Source organism: Mesoplodon mirus, assembly GCF_964341445.2.
Source record: "Mesoplodon mirus genome assembly, chromosome: 6".
NCBI classification, from domain to species: Eukaryota; Metazoa; Chordata; class Mammalia; order Artiodactyla; family Ziphiidae; genus Mesoplodon; species Mesoplodon mirus.
Window position 1 is genome coordinate 50,927,254 of NC_138982.1, and position 23,739 is coordinate 50,950,992.

At 38.4% G+C, this 23,739-nt stretch overlaps 1 protein-coding gene across 6 annotated transcripts in view; it reads left to right on the forward strand.

The window, feature by feature from the left end:
* Positions 1-14,665: 14,665 nt before the first annotated feature.
* Positions 14,666-23,739, forward strand: part of GNB4 (G protein subunit beta 4) — a gene marked incomplete at its 3' end in the record, with an annotated part of 70,076 nt that continues 61,002 nt past the window's right edge. For 4 of the 6 annotated variants that reach the window (XM_082625973.1, XM_082625976.1, XM_082625974.1 and 1 more), the window contains exon 1: positions 14,669-14,883. Of the gene's footprint in view, positions 14,884-23,739 lie in introns of all 6 variants that reach the window. The other 2 variants (XM_082625979.1, XM_082625975.1) reach the window with 2 other exon arrangements.

Here is a 23,739-nt window from a genome sequence, read left to right on the forward strand (position 1 = left end):
ACGCTCTGTCTTCCAGATGAGACTTCTCACAAGCTATCCCTTCTTTCTCCTTATTTTCTTCAAGTTTCAGCTTAAATGTTACTTCCCGATCCCTGAGACTAGGTTAGACATTGTTTGCCTTATGCACTTGTACCTGGCCACTAAAACAATACTGAGAGGTAAGCAAGTTAGGTTGTTCTCAACCTCATTTTATGGTTGAGAGACAGAGATAAGGAAACTGAGGCACAGAGTGGTGACATGATTTACCTGTGATCACACAACTAGTGAGTGACAGAACTTGATGAAATGTCTTCTGATGGTATATAGCAAGTCTTTTAAGTGAGCTAAATGGCTCTTATCCTAAACAATATTTCCTAAATAAGGTTCACTAAACTTCCAAAAGCAAACAAATCTAAGGAATTGTAAGAGTTTGATTTGCCATCTTATATTTGGGTTGAGACCAAAATATGATATAATAACTGTATAACTGAAATATAAGTTTTCCAAAGAGTAGGAGTAGTTTTCCCAGCACCACTTATTGAAGAGGCTGTCTTTTCTCATTGTATGTTCTTGCCTACTTTGTCATAAATAGGTGACCATATGTGCATGGGTTTATCTCTGGGCTTGCTATCCTGTACCATTGATCTATATTTCTGTTTTTGTGTCAGTACCATACTGTCTTGATTACTGTAGCTTTGTAGTATAGTCTGAAGCCCGGGAGCCTGATTCCTCCAGCTCTGTTTTTCTTTCTCAAGATTGCTTTGGCTATTCGGGGTCTTTTGTGTTTCCATACAAAAAGAATGAAATTAGAACACTACCAAACACCATACACAAAAATAAACTCAAAATGGATTAAAGGCCTAAATGTAAGACTGGACACTATAAAACTCTTAGAGGAAAACATAGGGAAAACATTCTTTGACATAAAGCACAGCAAGATCTTTCTTGACCCACCTCCTAGAGTAATGAAAATAAAAACAAAAATAAACAAAAGGGACCTAATTAAACTTAAAAGCTTTTGCACAGCAAAGGAAACCATAAACAAGATGAAAAGACAACCCTCAGAATGGGAGATAATATTTGCAAATGAAGCAACGGACAAAGGATTAATCTCCAAAATATACAAACAGCTCATGGAGCTCAATATAAAAAAAAAAAACCCAGTTAAAAAATGGGCAGAAGACCTAAATAGACATTTCACCAAAGAAGACATACAGATGGCCAAGAGGCACATGAAAAGATGCTCAACATCACTAATTATTAGAGAAATGCAAATCAAAAATACAGTGAGGTATCACCTCACACCGGTCAGAATGGCCATCATCAAAAAATCTACAAACAATAAATGCTGGAGAGAGTGTGGAGAAAAGGGAACACTTTTACCCTGTTGGTGGGAATGTAAATTGATATAGCCACTGTGGAGAACAGTATGAAGGTTCCTTAAAAAACTAAAAATAGAACTACCATATGACCCAGCAATCCCACTACTGGGCATATACCCTGAGAAAACCATAATTCAAAAGGGCACATGTACCTCAATGTTCATTGCAGCACTATTTACAATAGCCAGGATGTGGAAACAACCTAAATGTCCAACGACAGATGAATGATAAGGAAGATGTGGTACATATTACAATCGAATACTACTCAGTCATAAAAAGGAATGAAATTGGGTCATTTGTAGAGATATGGGTGGACCTAGAGTCTGTCATACAGTGTGAAGTAAGCCAGAAAGAGAAAAACAAATACCGTATGCTAATGCATATATGTGGAATCTAGAAAAATGGTACAGATGAACCTATTTTCAGGGCAGGAATAGAGACGTAGATGTTGAGAACAGACATGTAGACCCGGGGGTGAAGGGGAGGGTGGGACGAATTGGGAGATTAGGATTGACATATATACACTACCATGTGTAAAATAGATAGCTAGTTGGAGCATGCTATAAAGCACAGGAAGCTCAGCTCGGTGCTCTGTGATGACCTAGATGGGAGGGATGGGGGGCAGTGGGAGGGAGGTCCAATAGAGAGGGGATATAAGTATACATATAGCTGATTCACTTCATTGTACAGCAGAAACTAACACAACATTGTAAAGCAATTATACTCCAATAAATATATATATATATATAAAATTTTAAAAACAAAACAAAACAAAAAGAGTAGGAATAGCAGAAAGGGATTTAAGAGTCAGTGAGTAACAGCTTAAATATGAATTTAAAGTGATGATGTTTAAAGCACAGGAGACTGCATTTTATATGTTGGAAGACAATGCATTTCTGGAGTTAGAAGGGGGAAAAGGCACTCCACATGGTACTCATCAAAATGTTAGTGGAGAAGTATGTCCTGCTTTGTGTTTCACAGTTTCAGAAAAGAGCAGAGAACTCTAGTGGTGTCAAGGCATTTTACAAAGCTAATTAAATATTACTAGAAATATTATCTGAAATTTGGAAATAAGGGAAAGAGTTATCACATGTTCTTGCCGTCCAGTGCTGGTTTGACTTTCTATTTCCAGGCCTATTTTATAATTCTGCAGAGATTAACTTACAGATACAGTTGAGTCTCAGTACTCCCGGTAGTGTTCTATAAAGTCGCCATGAACACTGAATTAGCACTGCTTCTATGGGAAATACAACGTTAAGTTCCTGAGAGCTTCGGATCACATTTTCATTAACTGAGCAATATAGAACCTTGTTTTACGTGTGTTTCTGTTTGAAATACCTTATTTAATATATACATATGTAGTGTTTATTCATTAGCATTGAACTCATGGCCGATAGCATTATAACTCATGCCTGAACAAAGCTTATCTAATACACACCACACGCAAGGCACACCACCTCCTGCTTGCACTAGGAACACTAGACAGCACTTCAGCACTATGCCATTTTAAACAGTGAAATCACCAACAGAAAACCACAAAAATGTAAAAAACATGGCACTCAATAGACCACAAAAAAAGACACTTGTTTACAATGTGAGAGCTTCAAGAAGAAGGCAGAGTATCATTTTGTTTGACCTCAGCTGGGAACATGCACATCAGGCAACTCAAATTTTTCGCTGCTCTGTGCATGTTCTCGAACGACCACAAAAGCGTAGTGAGTATTAATCTGGGGGTTACAAATAAGTTTTAATGAGCAGAATTTCGCAGATAAGGACTCCGCAAATAATGAAGATAGAATTTCTTCATCCTGCAGAGATGCAAATAATTTCTAACCAGTGAAAAGAAACCAATAGTTCGTGGTGTATGGCACTGCTGGAGGGTTACCCAATTTTATACCTAAGACAGAAATCAATTAGTCTGCCTTTGTCAGTCCAGTTTCTCATTTGCTCTTTGAACTGATTTTAATATCTTCTGGTTCCTTTTTTTTTTGGCCGCGCTGTACTGCTTGCGACATCTTCGTTGCCGGCCCATGGATTGAACCCAAGCAACGACAGTGAAAGCGCAGGTCCTAATGAGTCCTAACCACTGGACTTCCAGGGAATTCCCTGGTTCCTTTATTAATTAACAAGTTGAATAAAATCTTTGACACGTGTTCATTTTTTATTTACCTGAGAGTCACTTTTTTTTACAGTTTGGAAATTGTACTTTATACATTTTCAGAGACTAAGACACTGAGAAAATATGCCCATAACTGCTGAATGAGGAGACAGAACAAGAGAAGTTCTAACGTCCTTTCTTTGGGGCCTGAATTCCACAATTTTGAGAGACTGAAGAGGCTTAAGAAGGAACAGGTGAGGGATAATTCAAAATTATTTAAACTATATTGATTGTAATAAAACTCGTTAAATATTTTTTACTTTAGTTAACATTTTCTAACCCTAATCTTTATTAGGACACTCTCAGAAAAGAAAAGAATTCTCTTAAAGTGAAAATGGAAATAAGCTATCTAAATAATGTACAGAGAATATCAAAAGATTATTTAAACCATTATCTGGTAAAAGGTAACAATTTTTTTAGTCTTAATAATAGAGGTTATATTTAGTATCATGAGAAACCATTGTCTGTTTGTCACAGGTTTTCTGCCATTTGTGATGTCAATAATTGCTTTATCATATAAATCTACCATAGAGTCCCCCACCGAATTAACGAAGGAAAATGAAATTATGCTGATTATTTCTTTCTTTTAGCTTTAATTGCCAGGCAGCTTAGAGTGAAATTTGAAGCTCCACAATAACAACTATATAGTTTTTCAAGACTTGTGCCTTTATGAGCCTTTTCTTCTTCCTAATCCTATTTGTAACTTATACTACTTACTTATAAATTGACTAAAAATATGTTTATAATATAGTATATATATGTTAATTAATTACAAATGTATTACTATTTATTTATAATTTTCTCAATCCTTGACTTTTTAACTCCTATTTCTATTTTACTCTTTCATTTTACGGGTCTTTTGTTGTCAGCCATACAACTCTGGCATTAGAAGGGAAAAAGTATTCTCTGTTGTGGAAAGAGACAGAGCATACACAGGACAACAGACAAATAAAGGAAATAAATAAATAAAAGAAAACATTAAATTGTCTTTGGGATAGAAAGAGGGTGAGCCCTTGTTTTCCAGCTGGCAGAACTATGTCTATGGCTTCTTATATATGTGGGCATCATGGTTTTATGATCATGAACCAGGGTTGGCCTTAACACACCACTGGCCCATTAGCTGATTGTTGCTAGAAGAAGGGCTTCAGGGTAAAGACTTCCTACACTTGACATGATAAAGGGTAAAAATCATAAAAGGCTCATTATCTTTTAGGGGGAGGAAGATAAGATACTTTATTTCTCAGGACTAACTTTACATCCCAAGGCCAGAAAAGTCAGACAAAAAATGAAGAGATTTCCACCTGTCAGATGTTACCTATACCACCTCCCTTGCTTGAAAAAGGAGGGTCATGAAAAGCTTTAGAATAATTGCAAACTTACTCAGAAACATAGATTATTTTAAGTTTGAATTGCAAAACTGAAGATTAACTGCATCGATGACAGGCAGTAGAAGTGGTTCTACCCTTGAAAACAGCAGGAATAATTAGTGTCTTAGTAGAAAGAAGAACTGCAGCCTCAATGCTTCAGGTTCTTGGTGGGAGTGGGGGCTTATGAGGAGATGGAGTGGAAAGAGAATTCAGTCTTTTTAAAAGTAAGTATTTTCATATTTCAAGAGCAGGGTGTGTTTATTTTTTAGAAAATTTTGAAAAATTTAGAAAAAGTCACAGAAGAACACAAAAATCACTTGCCACACTACCACTCCAGAGATGACCTATTTTGTACTAAGATTTTACTCTGTCTTTCTAGTCTTCTAATCTTTGTTTATGTATGCATACATTCCCTCTCTGAGGAGCTATGGCGTTACAAAAAGATCACTTAAAGAAGGGGACCATACTTTTACAGCAGATAATAAATAAATATTTGATTGAAACTTGATATTTAAAAGGAGCAAATTATGAAAATAAATTCAATTTATCTTATATTGAACAAAATTTAGGTTGGAGTTGAGACTATGCCCAAAGTCTTAGAATGAATCAAGTCTTAACTTTGTTTTGGAGCAATTGATTGAACAAAATATATTTGATACTTGTAGCATAATTTAAAAGACGGTTCATTGATTTTTAAATTAAATCATTCTTTTAAAAAATGCCTCTTGTGGTATGATTCTTGTCTACTTCTTTTGTTTAATTAACAAGTTTAATCTTCTTAAACTGTGTCAGGTCATCACTATCAATGACATTAGCTGTCTTTGAAAAATTAGAAGGAGAGAAGTAAGAAACTCTGTTTCTTAGGACTGATTTTAAAGCTACACACCTCATGGAATTATGGCAACTTTAACAAGATTTACAACTTCAGTTTTCAGTCAGTTTGCACTGTATTCCCATTCTTTTAGCAGATGTTGACCATATCTAAAAATCAGGTAGAGATGACTGACTGACCAAGTTGTAGATGCCATGGACAAGAAAAGACCAGTGTTAAAGATGTTGGAATTTGATCAGTGATTTCATTAGTGAGTATTTTCATGTAATAGTAAATTCTGCTTCTTTACACTATATCTCATCCGTATGGACTTGGATAATAAACACAAACCCCTCTGTACTTAATGACAGTATCAAGTAGTGGGTGGGATTGTGCATGGTATGAGAAAAGGGCTGTGAAGGAGACAAGCTGTTTCCCAGGCTTCTCCTAGAGGATACCAGGACCTTGGGAATGACAGGCTGGCTTATGATGGAGAGAAGGAAAAATAAAGACAGTGAGAGTTAAAGAGAGCTAGCATAAGGAAAGGTGTTCAGAGCTGTGCACCAGAAAATTGTTACTGCTGTCATTACAGGGGGTCAGAATATTTGGGTTCAGCTGCTAGTTGTATCCAATGCACTTAAGCAAGTCAATTCCACTGGGGCACTTGTTATCCTTTGTAAAATGAAGGGTTGGGCTGCACCATCCTTAGGATTTCTCATGTTTCTAAAATTCTGTTATTCTATGACCTGAGAACAATATTTCTAAGGGATGCTGGAGCACTTAAGAAGACTTGAAGACTGTAATAATCTGATACTTGCTACTTAAGAAGAGTTTGTAGCTATTTGAGTATTTTTTCTAACATGCGCTCTTATACATTGTGCACTTCAATGTTTCTTCTACTTTTTTTTTTTTGCGGTATGAGAGCCTCTCACTATTGTGGCCTCTCTCGTTGTGGAGCACAGGCTCCGGACGCGCAGGCTCAGCGGCCATGGCTCATGGGCCCAGCCTCTCCACGGCATGTGGGATCTTCCTGGACCGGGGCACGAACCCGTGTCCCCTGCATCGGCAGCCGGACTCTCAACCACTGTGCCACCAGGGAAGCCCTCTTCTACTTTTAATTGAGCTAATTAATTAGCTCATAGGATGCCTTTATGTGGATTAGGGAAATACTCCTCCATTAGCTTCGCAAAATGACAGGGATTTTTTATTTGTTTTTCAATTTTGGTACTCCTTCACTGGATAGACAAAGCCAAATTATCCCTGTCCTGGTCTCTTGGCCTGAAAAGTGGTGGCTTTCTGGTTAATAATCTCATTTGATTTTCTCGCAAATAATTTTTCAATTTCTACATAAAATGAACATAAAAATGTTAGGATGCCTGAATGTTTATGGGAGACAAACACAATTGTAGACAGGAAATTTGTTCAACTGGGCACCTGGAGATGTGTGTTGAGAGAAAAGAATTCCAGCCATTTAAAAACAAGTGGGTGGGGGGCTTCCCTGGTGGCACAGTGGTTAAGAATCTGCCTGCCAATGCAGGGGACACGGGTTTGAGCCCTGGTCCGGGAAGATCCCAAATGCCACGGAGCAACTAAGCCCACGTGCTACAGCTCAGTAGCCCACAGCTACTGAGCCTGCACTCTAGAGCCCGCAAGCCACAACTACTGAGCCCGTACTCCACAACTACTGAGCCTGCGCTCTAGAGCCCGTGCTCTGCAACAAGAGAAGCCACCGCAATGAGCCCGCGCACCACAACAAAGAGTAACCCCCACTCACCGCAACTAGAGAAAGCCCGTGCACAGCATCAAAGACCCAACACAGCCCCCCCGCCAAAAAAAAAACCAAACAAGTGGGGGAACTTCTATGGTGGTGCAGTGGTTAAGAATCCACAGGGGACATGGGTTTGATCCCTGTTCCGGGAAGATCCTACATCCCGCAGATCAACTAAGCCCGTGTGTCACAACTACAGAGCCTGCACCCTAGAGCCTGTGAGCAACAACTGTTGAGCCCGAGCACCACAACTACTGAAGCCTGCATGCCCTAGAGCCCGTGTGCCACATCTACTAAGATGAGTGCTGCAAGTACTGAAGCCTGCGTGCCCAGAGCCAGTGCTTTGCAACAAGAGAAGCCTCTGCAAATGAGAAGCCCTTGCACCACAACGAAGAGTAGCCCCTGCTCACCACAACTAGAGAGAAAGCCCATGCACAGCAAGGAAGACCCAGTGCAGCCAAAACGGCAATAATAAAATAAATAAATAAATAAATAAATAAATAAATAAAACAAGTGGGGACTTCCCTGGCTGTCCAGTGGTTAAGACTCTGCGTTTCCAATGAGGGGGGCATGCAGGTTCGATCCCTGGTCGGGGAACCAGTATCCCACATGCCACACGGTGTGGCCAAAAAATTAAAAAATAAATTAAATTAAAAACAAGTAGACACGTGATATTATATAGAATCACTTGCTAAAGGCGAAAATTGAATTGTGTCTTAGTGTCCTGTAAATCAACATTATCGCAGTACATATGCAACTTTATACTGGTTTTAAAGATTTCTTGATTCCTAGAAACATACAACCTACTAAGACTGAATCATGAAGAAATAGAATATCTGAACAGACTGATTCTTAGTAAGGAGATTGAGTCAGTAATCAGAAACCTCCCAACAAATAAAAGTCCAGGACCAGATGGTTTCACTGGTGAAATTTATCAAACTTTTAAAGAAGAATTAATACCAATTCTACTCAAACTCTAAAAAAAAAAAGGAAAGATTTCTTGAATAATGTGATTAAAGTGGGGTTGGTAATCCCAAAGAATGTGAATTCACTATTTATAATTTCTACAACAGGAATGATAGCTAATACTTCTTGAGTGCCTACTACGGGCCAGGAAGATAAAGAAATTGAGGAATAAGAAATTGCCCAGGGCCACGCAGCTCATAAGCGGCAGAGCCACAATTTAAATCTGGGCAGTGACTCCAGAGTGCCCACTTAACCATTGACTCCTGCCATCTCTGAGCCTCCGTGATTTTACCATTAACAATGGTTAAGAAAAGTAGTCAGATTTTGTCACTTTGTTTGGTTTGGTTTGGTTTTAATCTCATCATCAAGCAGATGTCTTTTAATAGGGTACTATTTTTTTCAATCCTCAATTTTTAAAAATTTATTTAATTAATTTTTTGGCTGCATTGCATCTTCATTGCTGCACGTGGGCTTTCTCTAGTTGCTGCAAGTGGGGGCTACTCTTCTTTGCGGTGTGACGGCTTCTCATTGCGATGGCTTCTTTTGTGGAGCACGGGCTCTAGGCACGTGGGTTTCAGTAGTTGTGGCATGCGGGCTTCAGTAGTTGTGCCTCATGGGCTTCAGTAGTTGTGACTCGCGGGTTTTAGAGCGCAGGCTCAGTAGTTGTGGCGCACAGGCTTAGTTGTTCTGTGGCATGTGGGATCTCACCAGACCAGGGCTCGAACCGGTGTCCCCTGTGTTAGCAGGCAGATTCTTAACCACTGCACCACCACCACCAGGGAAGCTCAATCCTCAATGCTTTAAGTTTCAGTTATGTTGAAGCCTCAACACATTAAAAACAATAGAGAAGTTTATATCAGTCAAGACTATTTTTTCCATTCTCTTTCTCTGCATCCATTACATCAATTTAGCCGAACAGAGTACCAGCAGTACCTGGTAATTCCCTATAAAGAGAGAAGCTCAGCGCAAATGCACTCTTGAACTGAAACTGCAACTAAGAGGTTACATTTACACATGGATTTGGCAGAAGAAATGATACAATATAACAGGCTGAGATTTCTTTGTAAACATCTATGACTCAGAGTCACCGTGGGAAGTTAAGAAAAAAGTTATTTCCCCGTTTTCAAAATAGAGAAACTGAAAGGACTGGACTTGCCTTAGAACTGACGACACAGCTGCTCAGCACTAGTCTCATGCTATAAGGATAAAGAAATGAAATCCAGCAAATAATTCATGTTTAAACGTTGCTTCAAGAGGGAATTGGGTGAAGGGCACAACACACCTCTCTGTATTATCCTTACTACTATATAGTAAGGATATATATTCCATCTATATTTATTCCAAAGTAAAACTTTTTTTAAAGTTCCTTCACTATGAGTAATGGACTTTTAACCTTGGATAAAATTACTGCTATATTCTTGAATTTAGTAGAAGAATAAAGGAAGGGATGTCTGTAGTCAGACCTTTGTCATTTTCAAAGGGTATATTTGTTGTCTGTGGAGGGTCATTTTCCAAATATATGGGCAGTAAGTAGAAAAATGATAGAATATTCCTTCAAAAATACACTTTCTTTTCCAACTCAAGACTTGAAATCAGAAGCACTAATCAAGGAGTACCGACTATACATTTTGTTGTTATTTAATTTTTTTCCTAATGATAGAAATAACACACTGTAAAAATTTTGGTAAATATTACAAATAATAAATACATAAATAAATAAAATATTCCCACAATTTAAAACTGAGCAATAACTACTGTTGATATTTTGATATATTTCTTTTCTACGTGTAAGTACTTTGTATAAAATTTGGATCATACTCCATTTTTATTTGGTGAGCTTACCTTTACATTTAAAATATTGTGAGCTTTTCCCAAATCAAAAATAAAATTTTATTAGCTGCATATTAATTCATCATGTGGCTACATCATCATCTAATTAATCATTCCATTATTGGGTTGAATATCTAAGTGACATAACTTTCACTAACATAAATAATGGCACATACAAAATTTTCAATCATTAATCGTTGTGTGCATCTTTGATTATGTATTTTAGCTAAATTCTTAGAAGTGGTATCACTGGGTCAAAGAGATTTAGTTTTCTTAATACCTATTGGCAAATTGTCCTACAGAAAGGGTATACTGACAATTATCCACCTGAATCTGAAATTCTGCTACAAGTGGTCTCTCCATTTGATTTCCTCAAAGTCTATTTTCACCTGTTCAACCCACAGCTCTTTTATGTGAGACTAATACTAACTCTCCTGAAAAGGTCAGGTATAGATGACTAGAAAAGAATTTCTGATTATTGACTGCATTTCCCTGGCCTCAGTATAGTCAAGGTGGAAAAGATGCCATCACTTTCAGAACCTTCTTGCAACCATATTAACATTAGTATGTTTTTGCATTTTTCAAACCCATATTAGTCCAAATCATAGTGGACACTAAAGAACCTCAAGTGACTAAGACAGAGGTGGAAAGAGAGAGGAAAAAACTGTTTCGTAATGTTAAGGATCTTAGAATCCTCATGGAAAGGACTTTATCGGTGCTTCACAAACTGTAGTGTACTTATGAGTTACCTGGGGATATTTTAAGGTATAATTGACATTCAACATTACATTAGTTTCAGATGTACAACGTAATGATTCAATATTTGTATGTATTACAAAATGATCGCCACAATAAGTCTAGTTAATGACCATCACCATAAGTAGCTAGAGAATTTTTTCCTTGTGATGAGAGCTTTTAAGATCTACTCTCTTAGCAACTTTCAAATATGCAATACAGTATTAACTATAGTTGTCATGCTGTACATACATCCCCATGACTTATTTATCTTAGAACTAGGAGCTTGTTCCTTTTGACTCCCTTTACCCATTTCACCACCACCACCACACCTCTGGCAACCACTAATCTGTTCTCTGTATCTATGAGGTTGGTTTTTTGGTTTTTTTTTTTTTTTTTTTTTTTTGCGGTATGTGGACCTCTCACTGTTGTGGCCTCTCCTGTTGCGGAGCACAGGCTCCGGACGCGCAGGCTCAGCGGCCATGGCTCATGGGCCCAGCCGCTCCGCGGCATGTGGGATCTTTCCAGACCAGGGCACAAACCCCTGTCCCCTGCATCGGCAGGCAGACTCTCAACCACTGCGCCACCAGGGAATCCCTGGGTTTTTTTTTTTAAGATTCCACATATAAGTAAGATAATACAGTATTTGTGTTTCTCTGTATGACTTATTTCACTTTAGCATAATGCCCTCGAGTTCCATCTATGTTGTAGTAAATCGCAAGATTTCATTCTTTTTTATGGCTGAATAATATTTTATTATATATACATACCACAACTATATGTATACATATACCACAACTTCTTTATCTGTTCATCCACTAATGGACACTTAGGTTGTTTCCATATCTTGGCTATTGTAGATAGTGCTGCAATAAACATGGTGGTGCATATATCCTTTCCAGTTAGTGTTTTAATTTTCTTTGAATAAATATCCAGAAGTGGACTTGTTGGATCACGTTGTAGCTCTATTTTTAATTTTTTGAGGAACCTCCACACTGTGTTTCACAGTGGCTATACCAATTTACATTCCCAGTAACAGTGCACTAGTGTTCCTTTTCTCCACATCCTTGCCAACACTCGTTAATTCTTGTCTTTTTGATGACAGTCGTTCTGACAGGCGTGAAGTAATATCTCATTATGATTCGTGATGTTTAGCATCTTTTTTTGTGCTTGTTGGCCATCTGCATATCTTCTTTGGAAAAATGCCCATTTTTAAACCACAATTTTTTTTTTTTTGCTGTTGAGTTGTATGAGTTCTTTATGTATTTTGGTTATTACCCCTTATCAGTATATGATTTGCAAATATTTTCTCCCACTCAGTATGTTGTCTTTTTATTCTGTTGGTGGTTTCTTGGGAATATTTTTAAAATGTAGATTCTATTCTATAGGTTGAATATGAGGAGCAGGACCTGTAATTCTGCATTTGTTACAAGCTCCATGGACCACTCTTTGAGTAGCAAAATTATTGGACTATTAAGCAAGACAACAGTTTTGGATACCAATTACTTAACGGGCTCATAATAAACACCTGACAAATGTTTAGGATTATTATTTTTACTATTATTATTAATGTGTATATTAATTCTTTTCCTCTCCTGCAGAAACAATGGCAAATTTATTTCAGGAAATTGTCCTTTATAATATGATAAATTTCTTCTGTTTTGTGAGACAAAGTATCTGATCTCCCAATATATGCCAGATGGCACTGTTTCTTTTCAATGTCTTGTTTCTGAAAGACATAGTAGAGGAATGACAGATTCAGAGAGAAATGAGTTTGACTTCTTTTTGATTTCCAGGGGCTTCTTTGCTTTGAGTGACTGCAGGTATTGCTCCCTGACTCAGTGAATGTAAAGACCGCTAATAAAATTTCTCAAAGAAATTGAAAAATACAGTCTGTCCTTCTGTTCTTTCTTTTCTCAGCTAAACACCCTTAATTATTTTTTTTTCAAACCTCCTTAGACTTTCTGTACAAGCTTTCTGTCTCTTTTTATTCATTAGCCTGTTTACTCCCTTTTATCTTTATCACTTTTTATTTTGGTACTGACAAATGGGGTTGGGTAAGGTGGAAAGAATCTTCTTTTTACTCACAATAATTTTGTGATAACTCAGAGCATGAGAAGGCAAGTGATTCAATGACTTTTCTATAAGTGAAAAAAAAAAAAGCTCAGAAGTGATAGAGGCACTATATGAATTTAGATTTTTTCCAACGTCATAGCTCGTGTTCTCTGCAGCATGCCATGCCTAATCTCAAATCTGGGAGATAAAATAAGCACACAGATGATTATAATTTAAGCCAAAGTGGGCAGTAGTGACAGAAGTACACAAGAGTAGTACAAACCAAGTGCTGCCGAGATCAGAAACAAGGAGAGATGTGTTCAGTTGGGAGGATCGGATGTGGCTTTGTGGATAGGTTCCTATATGAAGCCCTCTAGTTAGTGAGAATAGCACAAGAAATGTGGGAAATCCCAGGACCTCTTCTCAGAAGTAGGAAGAGCCAAGTTTCAATGGAAAATACCATAGAGAAAAAGCTGGAAAGGACAGGTTAGGGCTAGGTAATGGCAGGCTATGAGTGCCAGGTGTGACAGGGGCATTTAATTCAGTAAACAACATGAAAATGTTGTAGATTCTTATCCAAAAAGTTACTTAAGCAAAGCTCAACATCAGGAAAATGAATTTAACAGTAGTATATTGGATGGATTGGGGCCCAGAAAGTCAGAAAACTCTGTTTGGTGCCATAAGGGATACAAAGGTGGTTCAGACTTGATTTATATCTCTAAGACTCTTATTACACAATCACTTTTTACACAGTTATACAAATAACTTCAATAAAAGGCAGATTTTAATAAATGTCACTGGAATGTGTAAAATACCATCATAGTTGTAGGTTGAGGAAGAAAAAGATCTGGAAAGTTGTCATGTTTTAGTTGGCCTAGGTTAGACTTATTAGGCAATCATTGTCAATGTGGAAAAAAAAAAACTATGTCTGATTTCATGGAAAATAATTAAATTGGGGACATTTAAACTTTCTTGAAATTTGTATTTCAGCTCACATGTGGACCCAAGCAATTAGCACGCCATCTCCAAACCAAGAAATTCCTTCCAACTACTAATTCTTGGAGTCATTTTGTTAAATTATATATTCGTTAGGTATGACAAAGGGCAAAGTTAAGAGTTTTAAAAGAGAGAAAAAAGAACAAATGTACAGAAAGTTTTATTTTTAGAGCTGCTGCTTTATCAACTAAACCAAGATGAAACAGTTACTCATTAGATGACAAAGTTTCTTTTTTTTTCTCCTTAAGTTCATTTTTGAGTTAATACAAATCTGACTCATTGTCACCAAAGAAGAGGAACCTTCTTGCAGAGACTTGTGCAGCTGCCCTAGGGTTGATCTCTACAGAAACTATACTTAAATTTGGACATTGCTAATAATGTAAACACTAGTTAATTAAATTCTGGGTTTGGGTGTAACTAAATCAGATTTTGAAAAAATTGATAAATTGGACTAGAATTTTCTTTAAAAAATGAGATTTAAAAAATGAGGCAGCCTACTTGTTACTTGGGAAGATGCAAATTCCAAATCACTGACTCATTTGCAATGAGAAAGTCCATGAAATTCTCAGAAAGTAAGAAGGAGCAGTACAAGTATCTGTAATGAACAAAAATGCCACATGGCAGGAAAAGTAGGATTAATGTCATTCTGATTCAGAGCTTTTAAGCAGGAAATCCAAACAGCAGAAGGGATAAGAGCTCAAATTCATTTCAGTTAAAGCAAAACGGGAAGAGCAGTAAGTAGCTATCCTGATAAAGGGGCAGGGGTGGGGGGCAAACAAGAGCAAAGAAGTTGATGTTCTCTGACTGAAAGAATTTGTGAAGTCTCTTAGATTTGGGTGAGTGTTGGGGCAAGTCAAACTGGATGAGGGTGGAGTGGTTAAATTCTCTACCTGCCTGATTTTTATTTATGTAATACAACTGAAGAGATAGAAAAACTTCTGAGGCATTCATTAACAAGAGGTTTTGACCTAATTTATTTAGAAGGAAATACAATATCCAAAATGAAACCTAAGTGAGGGCAGTTGTGTTACTGCTGGTGAGTAGGCTTCAAAGAGCAGGGACGGGAACACACCCAAGCATCGGGTCAGAAAGTTCTGGCTCCATTTGAAAGCTCTATCATGTATTAGGTGTTTGATTCGGTACAGGAGAGGCTCAAGGGGTAGGGAACTGCTGAGGGAGGGGCAGGTTTTGCATAAAATTTGCATAACCCTTTCCTTAGGTAGTATAGTTATTGGGGTAGCCAGGAGGGCTGTTGGAGATGGAGGTTAGAGAGAGATAAGAAGGATGGGAGCCTGAACCCTTCCTACTCATCCCCTGGCACTACCTCAGGACATTGAGCAAGAGTTTACTGTCTCTGAGCCTAAATCTCCTCCTTTGCACAATAAGAATAATAATATCTCCTTTTAAGTCTGTTGTAGATAGTAAATGAGGTAAATAATGTGAAGTGCTGATTCCTAAATATTCAATAAATGTATATAAACCTAAAAGATACCAAAGGGGACATACTAACTTAGGATATCTGTTCCAAAGAAGATTGTTTCTGTTTTGAAAAAACCTTAACTCTGCCGTGTTTCTAGAGCATTTTAAATATTTATTTTCAGACATTTAGTCCTATTTGTTGATTTTTTTTCCTCTAAAGGTACTTTAAAGAAGAGAAAAGCAGCCCTGTTTAAACCATTATTACCCCCACTAATAGTCTGTCTCAAATGCAAAGGAGCTGGGCTTTCCCATAGAGCACTTAAAAACAGGTGATGATATCACACCCATTAGTGCACTCAGCACACCCTATGAGAACAGAAGCTGGCTTCTGCCCAGTAGTTTTCTCCCATCCTTGGTCCCTGAGGAGAGTGAATTGCTCCAGAAACCCTTATTAGCTGCTGTCCTTTGGATGACAAAAGTGTGAGAGCAGTCCCCTGCCCCTCCCCACATCACATTAAGAACTTAAAATGACAATAAGAGGGCTGAGTGAAGGAAAAGTGTAAAACTGTCCCAAGCCTTAGACCTTGTGCTCTGCTTCCACCTCAGCTTGACCACCCATCTGCCAGGAGAAGACTCCACTCCTAGAAGCATTAATGTTGAATCAAGCATTTTGTTAGTCTGATTCTATTCATTCCTAAATAGCTATGAAGGTACATTTTTGTGTGAGAACTTATTAAATGCTTGCAAATGAATGAATAAATGAGTGGATGTATGTATGAATGAATGAGTGAAACTCCCAGCAACCTCTCCTTAGATCTCTGTATTGTTTCATTCATTGAGCAAACATGAGAGATCCCTGCTATATGCAGGTACTGTGCTAAGACTAAAGATACAGTGGTAAGATGTGAGTCCCAGGAGTGAGATTGTGGCATGGAATAGTCATATAATTGTAAACCTCTAGCTCATACAAAATAATATATTATGCTCTAGACACTATAATTATGGGCATAATTATAGAAGAGGGAAGTTATGTAGAATGTAACTTGAATACATCTTACTCTTGACCTGAACTGAATTTGCTATCATTAACAATTTCACTTAACTTTCTTAGAATTTATATAGGCTTTTGAAAACATGATTTAGATGTCCTGGTCCACTTAGAGAATATGGTGAAGGGAGTCTCAACACCTAACTCTTTTTCTCTTAAATAATCCTTGGAGCAAGCGAAGGCTTTCAAAATCATTCCTTTAATCTTAGAGGTTTGTTCGAAAGAGCAGGTTCATTAATATTTGTTGTTACTGAGAATGGTGTCTCTTCAACATTCAGATAAAAATGTTTAGCGTAATAGTTGATTTATATATCATCTTTTCACTTTTTTTTTAACTTCCTAGGTAGAGTTTGAAGTCCAGGCTAAGTGACTTGGTATCAGACCAAAGCAATTGTTTCTATCAGGAAACAATTAATGTTATTAAATTATTCTTTCTCAGCTTTCATTGCTGAAGGGAAGTGATATATTGTTGACAGCTATCAGAGCTCTTCATGCTTTATGGCAAAGTCAGTTGAAAAATTACCATATCATTAATCTCAAATCTCAAAATTGGTTCAAAAACCTCTCAGAGAACTGGTAAGATAGGCATGAGATAATATCATTATTTCCAAGTAGAATCACTTGGAAAGTAGTTGGTCTGTATCAGCAAAGGAGACTCATTCCCCAGCTGGATACCTGCCCGGTCCTGGATTTTCTGACCTGCCCAGGAGGGTGCTCGAAGAGCCTGGGAAGAGTGTCTGGGTTAGATTGCATGGTATTACATGGTGGTATTCCAGGCACAGAGGGGCAAGGACAGTCCCCTCAAGTTCTTGGTTCTTGAGAGATACAGAGAGAAGGACAGAGGAGACAGTTTGGGGAACAACACTGACAAAGATGAGAAGGCTACTCTCAGAAGAGCAAAAAGGCTAGGTGGAGAGAAAAATAAAGGAGTAAAAGATGAACCTGGAAATGTAGGTTGGAGTCAGATTATGTAAGGCCTTGAAAGCCAGTGCAAGGCAGATATATTCAATTCAGTAAGTAATTGGAAATTGTTGCAGGTTCTCTGAGCCAAAAGTGAATCTAATCACTATTGTGTTTTAGGAAAATTAATTTGACAGAAATGCATAGACTGGATCAGGGTAGGGGAAGGCAGGAGTTAACATGTATATGTGATGCTGAAGAAGATACAATAATAAACCACCATTGTGAGATACCACTACACATCTATCTGAAAGGCAAAAATTAACAAACAAACATTGACAATATCAAGTGCTGACAAGGACTCAGAGCAACTGGAACTCCCATACATTGCTGGTGAGAATGAAAAATGGAGTAGCCAGTCCAGAAAATGATTTGGCAGTTTCTCATAAGGTTAAACATACACTAACCATATAACACTACACTCCCACTCATGGTTACCTGCCCTAGAAAAATGAGAACATACATTAACATAAAAACCTGTACATGAGTGTTTATAGAAACTATGTTCATAATTGCCCCAAACTGGAAAACATCCCAAATGTCATCGAGTGGGAGAATGGGTAAACAAATTGTGGTACCTCCATACCATGGAATACTACTCGGTTATAAGAAGGAACAAGGTACAATGTTGACTGAAAGAAGCCAGTCTCAAAATGTTTCATATGATATGATTCCATTTATATAATATTCTCGAAAAGACAAAGCTGTAGGGATGGAGGACAGATCAATGATTGCTAGGGCATAGGGAGGGAGGTGAGATAATAATAATAATAATAATAGGATAGCATGAGAAATTTTGGGGGGATGATAGGACTGTTCTGTATCCTGATTGTAGTGATGGTTACATGGATCTGTACATGTGTTTAAAATCATAGAACCATACACCAAAAGAAAAATATCAATTTCACAGTATGATAATTTTAAAAATGAAAAAAAGCCAAAAAAACCAAATTAGTAAGGAAAGCAAGATATTTTCCATTGTTTGAAATATCTGTTAGACAGAGCACATTAGCATAAATAAATAAAACAATGCTAAATGGGAAAAAGGAATGGAAAAACAGAATCTTAGATCATTAGACTCATAGATTAACCCAGGGCCAGCAAATATGCTTGTGGCAGCTTGTATTTCCAAAAATGGCTGCAGAAATAGGTGTCAGCCTACATGCTCTTCTAGAACCTTGCTACTCCTCCATCAAGAGTTTTATGTCCCTATGACTTGAATTTGTGACTGTCTAGACCAAGAGAGGATGCTGGAAGCTACAGTATGTGCTTCCCCAAGTTAAGTGATGAAAATGCTATGCACCTCCTCCCTGTTGTCTTCGAGCACTTGCTCTTGGAACTCAGCCACCATAGTGTGAGGAATTCCAAGTAGCCCATGGAAAGGCCAAGTGAAGAGGAACAGAGGTCTCTGTCCACAGCCCTGGCTGGTCTTCCAACAAATAGCCAGCACCACCTTGCCAGCCATATGACAGAGCCATCTTAAAAGTAGAATCAAACTAGCTGACACGGCCCAGAGCAGAGCAGAGTGTGTTAGCCAAGCCCTGCCTAAGTAGGTTATAATGAGCAACATAAACGATTGCTGTTGTGCTAATCCATTAAGTTTGGGGGAGGCTTGTCCCACAGCAACAGATAGCCAATTACAATGTTTTTACTCACTTATCAAACCAATAGATCAGAATGCCTTCCTGGAGTGTGGTATAGGTTTCCCCTGCTATCCAAAAGTAGAACCTTCCTAGGAAACAATTTGTAAGCTGAAATGGCCTAAAGTGAAGAAGTAATTACCTTAGGACCCATCTTCCTAATGGAAGCACAAAATAAATCGAGATAAAGCCCAGATGCTCACAGACATAGTTCAAAGATATGGCGGCTGGATGCTGAGATGCTGAGTGCATTTCCCAGGGAAGGAGCTGGGTAGTGCTGCTCTCCTTGCTGCTCTGGGTGTGCAATGCCTCTGTAAGGGCTGTTAAAAAACAAATGCTGAATGCTATTCTCGCTTTTGGTCTTTTTGCTTTTCCATAAAAGTAAAATCCTCTTTAGATTTCTTTCAGTTAGTAAAAACAGGTTCTAATGTAGGTCCTTCATAAATGTGAAGTGGTGTAAAGTGAACTGCTGAAGCAGGGGGAGGATACCTGTGTTCAGAAGAATTTGGGGGATGGTAATGAGGCTTAGAGGGGAAGAGTGCATTTCTGATTAGTGAAGTTATACATTGGGCATAGTACTGAGGGATGACATCAGTGCTATTTGCCAATCCTGTTAAGATCCAGCACTCCAATTGTATATATTGAACAAGACAGAATGTAGGCAGGTTGTGATCTGCTCACACAGATATTTAGTACCAGAGCCAAAGCTCTAAATCACGTCTTCTGATGTGTAGTTTAGTATTCTTTCCACTTTGCCTGTCCCTTCCCAATAACAGATTCCAGAGAAATGAACCACAGGACCTAGAGAGGCAAATATATATTCCCCTCCTATGCCTGAGACAGACATCATTAGTCAAGTACAGTGCTCTCCTAAGGTCACTGATGTGCATGTAGGTGACGGACCCAAATTGCCGTTAGAGAACCTGAGCAGAAAGGTGTAAGAGCTATAACTGATATGTATTAGGAGTGTCACAAGAACACAGCAAAGGCGGGCTCAAAATATAAGCTGTAGAAAAAGCTTGTATCTAAATGCAATGTGCATAAGCAAGAGGGAAGTGTTTGGACATGACTTCTTGGGATTAAGGATGTCTGAAACAACACATAAACTCAATTCTTAGAGTCTACTAAGGAATCGTTTCCCACATCCTTAAGGAACTCTGCTGCATATCCGATTAGAAAATTTCCGTTTAATATTTTTGAACTATTTTGTTGTAGTTGGAAGAAAACCTGTTACTTTAGTTCTATAAAGTATATTCCATGTATGTAATTTGGTCTCATCCTGAATACAATAGAATTGGAATGTATACAACTTATTCTATATGTATAGTTCTATAAAGTATATTCCATGAATGTTCTATAAAGTATATTCCATGTATGTAATTTGGTCTCATCCTGAATACAATAGAATTGGAATGTATACAACATATACAACAAGGTAGTACTGGAATACTGTACACTTTGACGGTTCTGTTCTTCATAACGCACTTGGTGTTGTCTGACAGCAAAGCAGGCTCAGAAAAAAAATAGACTATTTCTAGGGTATGAGTTATTTATTTTATTTTATTTTTAATTTATTTTTGGCTGCTTTGGGTCTTTGTTGCTGCGCGTGGGCTTTCTCTAGTTGTGGCGAGTGGGGGCTTCTCTTCGTTGTGGTGCACGGGCTTCTCATTGCGGTGGCTTCTCTTGTTGCGAAGCATGGGCTCTAGGTGCACAGGGTTCAGTAGTTGTGGCTCCCGGGCTATAGAGCACAGGCTCCGTAGTTGTGGCGCACTGGCTTAGTTGCTCCACGGCATGTGGGATCTTCCCAGACCAGGGCTCGAACCTGTGCCCCCGCATTGGCAGGTGGATTCTTAATCACTGTGCCACCAGGGAAGCCCTGGGGTATGATTTAAAAGCAGAGGTTATGAACCTGTGGCACTGTGGATTTTAGGGTAGCTTGCTGAGAACAGGATTCAGATTCATCCAATAGAGGACCGAGAGCAGAGCTTCTCTGAACTTGGTCATAAGAGAGCAAAACACCTTGTAGAAGCAACTACAACTGAGTCCCAGAAAAATAATGATCACTCTTCTCCTTTCTATGATTCTGAGTAGGGCCTGAGGGTGGTTGGTATGAAGGTTATTTGAGTAAAACAAGTAGCCAGGTACCTTTATTCATTCATCTGCTCACTGAATAATTAGTAGGTGCAAGGTATTCTGTTAAACACCACAAAGAACACAAGGATGAAACAGGGATTTTGTCTTCAAAGTTTCTCTAGCAGGGACCCCACCATCCTCTTTTTTTTTTTTTTTGCAGTATGCGGGCCTCTCACTGTTGTGGCCTCTCCCGTTGCGGAGCACAGGCTCCGGATGCACAGGCTCAGCGGCCATGGCTCACGGGCCCAGCCACTCCGCGGCATGTGGGATCTTCCCGGACTGGGGCACGAACCCATGTCCCCTGCATTGGCAGGCGGACTCTCAACCACTGCACCACCAGGGAAGCCCCCCATCCTCTTTTAATAGAATAGGATTTGACAACATGGGTGTAATGAGTTAGAAATCTAAATATCAGCCAGTGGCATCCAAACACATGAACACTGGGTTTAAATATTAGAAGCAGGCAGGATACATCATTACAATTGTCTACACAAATCTATGGGCTTCGAGAATATTAATAACACTTTCTTTCTTTCTCTTTCTTTTCTTTTTCTTCCTTCCTTTCTTCCTTCCCTCCCTCCTTCCTTCCTTCCTTCCTCTCTTTCTTTTTCTTTCTTTCTTTCCTTCTCTCTTTTTCTTTCTCCATGGATTATGCTATCACTTGAAAAATTACTAATTGCTGGGTCACTTATATGCATCACTGTGCTTTTAGGAAATTATTCCTGCTAATGAAATTCTTTTCATCAGCTCTACTTTCAGATTTACAACACAGGCTTGTCCTTTAACAAGTAAGTGTTCCTTCCAGAAAAATGTGCAGCAGATGTGGCAAAACAGAAATATAATATTCTTGGAAGTGAACTAGTTTGGATAATAAACTTTCCTTTCTTGTACTTTGACTTTATTCTTCTAGTCCACATCAAATTTTCAGGAAGGTTGAAGTGATCATTTTGTGTAATTTATTCTCAAGTCTTCAAATAATGGTCAGTAAAATTCTTGTAAACTATTTTCAGGTTTTTGTGTTTAGAAGCTGTTGATTTATATTTCCCCGAATCCTTTGTGGAATAGAATAACACAGTACTTTCCACTGGGTTTTCCTAAATACCAGCAACTTGTTTTTCAGCTAATAATCTTAACCCAACCACCTCTCAAAGACCTGTACAAGTGCCAGTGCACAAGAACAAGACAGAAAAGAATCTAAAAGAAAGTGGGCTTTGGAGTCAATCCAATCTAGATTCCATGTAAGGCTGAGACACTTACTGTGTATTCTATGTAAATTACTTAATCTCACTGAGCCTCAGTTTCTTTATCTGTAAAATGGAGGTAGAATGCACACTGTAAAGTTAGGATGAGAATTAAGTACAATATAAGAAAGCAGGGAGCCTGGTACGTAATAGGAGTTCCTTAAATAATAATTTCCCTTTGCTTCCTCCTAAAAATGACAATGATAAAGTTCAGGCTTTAATCATTAAAACATATAAATAGTTACAGCTGTAAACTATTCAGGTCCCAATCAACTTTTCAGACACTGATATGTAGAAGATTTGGCATTTCTCCTCTTTCTTCTTAATGGAAACAAGCACCCCACATTAAGGAAAATGAAAATTTTGGGGAAAAAAACACCTATAATTTCATCACCCTAGCACCACAGCTGTTTCCATCTTTGTCATGGTCTGGCTTTTAAACAAAACGGTCACATTTTTCCACAGCTGCAGTCAGGGTGTGCTCATCATGAAGGTACTAAAAGATTTATTCCAGGTGATGGTGGGACGCTGCTGAAGAAGAAATGGAAGGCTGCGGAGGTGTTAAAGTTCTCTTAAGATATTGTTCAAACGTTTCTCCAGCACAAAAACTCCACAAAGAACTCCTCTGCAGTTGTCGTTACCCAGGGCTGTTTCTTTAAATTGTTTGACGTCAGAGCAGGAATGCTATAGCAACAGTCTGTCAAACTGGAATTAACTCAGAAGAAAGATGGGGGTGGGGAGAGGAAAATTGCTCCCGGGCGGTACTGACTTCAGAGGAAGCAAATTGGGTAGATGCATTCATTTTATGACATTTTAAACATAAAACACCCCTAGAAATCTAGAAAAATTCGGTTGCATGTGATGTTTAACTCATGCAGAGATGAGCAACTTGACAGGGTTATCTGGAAGGCCCGGTTTCATCAGTGACAACAGTAACGATAACTTCCAAGCATTGATCATTTATTTAGAGGCAGGCTCTGTGCAAATGTTACCGCAGCTAAAATTTTCGCACCTTTTTGAGGCAGGTACAGTATCCTTATTTTGCCCATGATGAAACTGAGGCCCTGAGATGGTACACGGTCATACAACTAGGGACGGTAGAGCTGGGATTGCAATGCAGTTTTGTAAGACCCTGGGCTTCAGATTACTCTCTTACATTTAGAATTCCAGAATGTTAAACCTAAATGGGACCTTGAGGTCTTCTAAATCAGCCCCTCTATCCTGCCCACGAGCAAGCTGAGGCCTGTGCGG